We start from the raw sequence: 6,136 nt of genomic DNA, 5'->3' as shown, positions 1-6,136 counted from the left end.
TTCTCCTGGTTTGGCAGCTTGTTGCTCTGAGCTGCTGCTGCTGGCTTTCTGTTGAGCTGACTGTCTGAACTGAGCAGCCATCTCAGAGATGAAAGTGTTGACCTGCAGCTCAGGTTTTGAGTAGAAAACCTTTTTACAGTTGGGACACTGACACAGGACATTAATATTCCAGTGTTGAGTGATGCAGGTTTTACAGAAGTTGTGTCCACATGGTGTGCTGACTGGATCAGTGAACACATCCAGACAGATGGAGCACAGAAACTGATCTTCAGTCAGCAGACAGCTGGCAGCAGACATATCCACACTCTGAGGACAAGAAGTGTAAAAAAACATGAACAGTTAAAATCAAGGCCAACTGGACTTTGTTGAAGATACTTGAAGTGTCTTAAACTTTGACCACAAAGCAATTGTGTCCTTTATAGAAACTGATTCTGTAGGTTACATGTGGTGCGAAAAGGTTGAAAAGTGAATTTTACTGTAACGGGAGTTTTGTAGCCCACTGTGCCATAGATACAGGATGTTCTTACATGTGTTGCATTGACCTCTTTTGTTCTGTTGTTTGACTGTTAGAGCATGTTGTTGACTCCAATATAAGAAAAATAAAAATAAAAGTCTCCTGTCACAACAAGGTGCCCTTACAATCCTTCAGTGCTTTCTTCCAAACTAAATTCACCTTGTGCCAAAAGAATAACTAATCAGACCCAAACCTGAAGGGCAGCAAAACCTCACCTGCAGAGCAGAAAGATGTAGAGCAGCACTGGAAAAGCACGATAGTTTAAATGTCATATTCCTAAAAATGAAAGTGAAAGTTAGTCTGAGTGTCAGCAGACCTGCAGTCGAGACAAGTCTGTTTCTCACCAAAAGAAAAGTTAAGCTGACTTAACAACACAGCAGAGTCTCTGTCAAACAAGTACAGCTGATAATGTTTACTGTGTTTCAACACTAACATAAATCTCTGACATCATATCTTTTATCTAGTATAAACAGATGTAAAACAGTCAGATTCTGGTTTGAACTAAACTTTGACCAAATACTGGGTCAGAGCATTTTGGCTTTGTAGGGCCGTGTACTCACCAGGGTTTGGCAGAGATTCTGCTGTTTTGTTGAGAAAAATCTGATGGATTCAGTTGAATGTTTCTTTAGAGAGAAACAGAGAGACTTGAATCCACTCAGACAAACTTTCACTTTGATTTGAGGAAATGTGACGTTGCAGCTCTCCTCTTTCACTGTTGCTCATCCCTTCGTTCTCTGTCCATTTTGTTAGATTTCTTTTGTTGAAATAAAACTGGTTTATATTTCTTTGAATCTGATTAATTTTGGTATCAGCACCAAAACTCAGGTATAATATTGGAACTATTATCAAAAATGTTGAAACATTGTTCCTCAGCAGTGGTCCGTTTTCCTTAATGGTAGTGAACATAACCCCACGGTGAAGTGCAACAGGATGAAATCCCGGAAGGTGCAGCGGCGGCCAGAGTCGTGCCACTCCTACCACCCAAAGGTCAGTGCTGAGTTCTCCAACTGTCAGCAGACATTCAAACAACAATATGAAATGATGAACACATGGTGAGGTGAACTGTTAATGATTTTGGACTCTGAAGCAGCGGACGACTAAAACAACAGTGACAGCAGCAGATCACACTGTTTTTCGGTTTTCACTAGAGGATTCAAAAGCGGACACAAGACAGATGTCAGAAACACAAGCAGGTTTATTCCTAAAAAAGCACAACGTAAAACAGATGGTTGGGGAGGGAGCGGAGGTTTCCAGACTAAGCGGGGCTTGACTATGGCGTCCTTCAGCTCAGTTCTGGGCAGACTGACTGGTAGGCAGACAGGCAGGCAAACAGGTAGGCAGGCGGGCAGCGTCTCGACACTAAGGTGGTAACTGAGGTAGACAAAAAACAGGATGTTAAGCACAGGTTTCAAAAACAGGATGGTCGTTGATGACCCGGGCGGGAGAAGGAGGTGTGGAAGGAGGGCACAAGGGACTGGGAACCACTGGCTTTAACTGGGAGACATGGAAAGTAGGGTGAATCCTCATGGACTGGGGCAACTGAAGTTTGACAGCTAAAGGGTTAATGACTTTTTTCGATAGCAAAGGGGCCAATAAACCGGGTCACATTTTTCTGGATTCCACCCTCAGGGGAATATTTTTGGTAGATAACCAAACTTTCTGACCTTGCTTATACTCAGGGGCCGGAACTCTATGTCGGTCTGCCAGGCGACGGTTGTTCTCCACCGACTGGAGGAGTGCGGCCCGGGTATCCCTCCAGACCTTGCGACAGCGGCGGAGATGGTGCTGGACCAACGGCACAGTGAGGTCACTCTCTTGAGCAGGGAGCACAGGCGGTTGGTAGCCCAGGGAGGCTTTGAACGGTGACAAGCCAGTAGTTGCGCTGGTGAGGGAGTTGTGGGCGTACTCAACCCAAGCCAGGTGGCTGCTCCAAGAATTAGGTTTCTGGGCGGCGATGCACCGGAGGGCCGCCTCCAGATCTTGGTTAGCCCTCTCCGCTTGTCCGTTGGTCTGGAGATGGAAACCTGTTGAGAGGCTAACGGAGAGACTGGGAAAGCTCACTCCACACCTTAGAAATGAACTGCAGGCCTCTGTCAGACCCAATATCCTGAGGAATGGAGGCAGAACACATGCTGGACGAGGAGGTCAGCAGTAGGTCATAAATCTCTGACATCATATCTTTTATCTGTTAAAACAAATGTAAAACAGTCAGATTCTGGTTTGAACTAAACTTTGACCAAATACTGAGTCAGAGCATTTTGGCTTTGTAGGGCCGTGTACTCACCAGGGTTTGGATGAACTGCAGGCCTCTGTCAGACCCAATATCCTGAGGAATGGAGGCAGAACACATGCTGGACGAGGAGGTCAGCGGTCTCACAGGCTGTGGGCAACTTGGGCAGAGCAATGAAATGGACAGACTTGGAAACAGTCTACAATAGTGAGTATAGTGCCATTACCTTGGGACGGGGGCAGACCGGTCACGTAGTCCAGGGCTATGTGAGACCAGGGTCGGCCAGGCGATGTGACGATTTTCCCCGAGGGCAGACCGTGCAGGCTGACACGATCCTGTGTGTTGGCCTCCATATTGGACCACCAGAAACACTTTTGAGCAGGGACAGGGTTCTCCAGTAGCCAGGGTGACAGGCGAAACGTGAGCTATGGACCCACTGCAGGGGTCCTCAGAGCGGACAGGGTCAGTAACAAACAAACGGTTAGGGTTACCTGGGTTTGGATGGGTTCTTTGAGCCTCCTGTATGACAGATTTGATTTCCCAAGAAATGGCCACCAACACACCACTAGGAGGGAGGATGGTGTCCGGGTCGGGGGCATCCGCAGGTGAGTGGTGCATCCTGGAGAGGGTGTCGGGTTTCACGTTCCTTGAGCCTGGCCTGTAGGTAAGCGTGAAGTTGAATTGGACAAAAAATAAAGCCCAACGTGTCTGGTGGGAGTTGAGCCTCTTTGCGGTCTGAATGTAAGCATGGTTTTTATGATCTTTCCAAACAATAAAGGGTTGATCTGTGCCCTCAAGCCAATGCCGCCACTTCTCTAATGCCAACTTAACCGCTAAGAGTTGCCTATTCCCCACATCATAATTCCTCTCCGCAGGGTTTAGTCGGCGTGAGAAAAAGGCGCAGGGGTGCATCTTTTGATCAGGGCGAGAACGCTGGGATAACACAGCCCCCACCCCACTGTCTGAAGCATCAACCTCAACGATGAATTGTTTGGTGGGATCTGGATGGACTAGGATGGGAGCTTATGTGAACAGGGATTTTAACTTGTCAAAGGTCGCTTGGACTTTAGGGGACCAGGAGAAAAGTGACTTAGATGAGGTCAACTGAGTTGAAGGGGTTGCTATCTTACTGTAGTCTCTGATAAATCTGCGGTAGAAGTTTGCGAATCCCAAAAACTTCAACTAACGCTGAGTTTCTCTCCTCCTGCGGAGCCTGAAGCGGCTGTCTGACATTTCCTCATTCAGACTGTCCATATCAAAGCACATATTGGAACGCAATTATGTTTTTAGAAACATCGAAATTGCGGTTAAATAGGCTATTCGTTTTTGTTTTTTTTACCCAAACATGATCTTGAACGCTTTTATGATCAATCTGTCATCAATGTATGGACAGAGAGTTATCTTTGGACGACATAAATTTATCCTCAGCACAGAATAAAATCTACAAGCTACACTGTCCTTTATAACACAGTGACTTTTTGGACATTAAAGGCCTTTTCACACGGGAAGCGATTTACGCGCCTCGTAATTCATTTTCAATGAGAGGCGAGCGCGTCGGAAGGGAGGCATTGTGACAGGCATAGCGACAAGCAGGAGTGTTTCCGTGAAACTGTAACGGTCGTGCTCGTCTCATGCACACACCTTGCCAAAGTTGAATTGACTTGAACTTTTTGTAGCCTACGCAACGTGCAACACAAAAAGAAGATGGATGAGAGACCTCGCCGTCTGTGACTTCCCTGAAATATATTTGTTCACTGAACAATTACCGGGACATTAACCGGAGGGCGATTGCATGACTAGATTTATCAGCTATTTGAATATGAATAATATATATAACATAGCCTTTCAACTAATGTTAGCCTACTTATAGTTTTACTTCAAGCTAGGCTATGAAGGAATAGTGTGGCGCACAGAAGCCGTTGCCGTGGTTACTATCTATTGATTGACTATCTATTTATTCACGGAGTGCTTGTCTCGGTGTCTGTTCTCAGGAGAAGCACAGAGCGACCCCGCGGGGCAGCTGTCAGGTTGGCAACAGTTGCACAAAAACACTTACTGTGCGCAAAATTGCTGCAGTATAGCCTACTGTTTAAACTAATCTGATCAATGAACAGTAACCTTTCATATTGTGATTGCACTGTAATTACATTCCTATCGTAGTAATCAACTGGATATGATGTGAATATTTCTGAGTGAGGATGACTGTGGTGCAGCTGAAACAAATTATGTAGTATAAAAGTGAGTTTGTCATTATCTGCTGATAGTCTGAATGTGTTTTGACAGCATTTCATGAAATCCGAAATGAGCAAGAATTTATTGATGTAACATAGAAGTCTAAAACTTCACATTCGGTTTGAACCTAGACACATTTTCCACTGCCAAAAAATCATTAATAGGCATAGGCCTACTGAGTCGGACTATCACTTTACAATCACAGGTTTATGAGTAGCCTAAAATATGTCTAATCTGTTTGATTAATATTTGGAGAACTGTAATCCAAAAAGAGAATATGTGCAGATGTTCTGTAAGTGTCCAAGTGTAGAGTGAAGCGTCAGAGCCACCGACTCGTCCACGGTAGGTAAACTGTAAGGGGTTCACCGTTTCTGGAACCACAGAGCTTATGTCGACTCCTCCAGACATTTGGCATACTACATATCTGGCAGGCCTCTGCGATCTGTCAGAAATGTGTTGGGGAAAAGCAAAATATTTTTGTCTCATTTTTAAACTGCTCTTCAGTAATTTGTGCCAGTATGCAACACTTCTTATAGAAACAATGATCATACAATGAAAAGTTCAGAATTTGGTCCAAATATTTAAGGAACGTGCAAATGCTTATTATTTCTGAGGATTCTGATGATTTGCCATCTTAAACATTTACATTACATTTACTCATTTGGCAGACGCTTTTATCCAAAGCGACTTACATTTGAGGAACAAAATACAAGCATCAACAGAGCATCAACTACAGATCTACAACTGACAATACATACTAGTAAGAGCTCACAATCTTAAAGGCAGGTAATGCAATTAGAATAAATTAGACGACACTGGATCAAATCAATCACAGCAGTTAATTTGGTGTGTTGTAGTAGTAAGTAGCAACATGACACATCAAAGAAAAACATTACTAAAAAATTACATTTTTATGTATATACACAGTACATCCGCAACAAATTAATTACATAAATGTTGCAATTCAAATGGTTGTTCTACTCAGTGTGATTGACAGTAGAGATGATCAGAGGGGCAGAGTTTTTACCATCATAGTTAGGACTGGGATTAAAGTATGGGTAGAGTTTCTCAGTGAAGCAGCAGCCAGTAATGGAGTAGATAAGAGCTGCAGTATCAACGTCATAAAAGGAGACCAGACCCTCCTCATAATCCACAAACAC

The 6,136-nt window shown here is 44.2% G+C and overlaps 1 pseudogene; it reads right to left on the bottom strand.

The window, feature by feature from the left end:
- Positions 1-6,136, bottom strand: part of LOC123961220 — a 20,008-nt pseudogene that overhangs the window by 10,976 nt on the left and 2,896 nt on the right.

Source organism: Micropterus dolomieu, linkage group LG22 (genome assembly GCF_021292245.1).
Source record: "Micropterus dolomieu isolate WLL.071019.BEF.003 ecotype Adirondacks linkage group LG22, ASM2129224v1, whole genome shotgun sequence".
Lineage (NCBI taxonomy): Eukaryota > Metazoa > Chordata > Actinopteri > Centrarchiformes > Centrarchidae > Micropterus > Micropterus dolomieu.
This window is presented reverse-complemented; position numbering and strand designations above follow the sequence as displayed.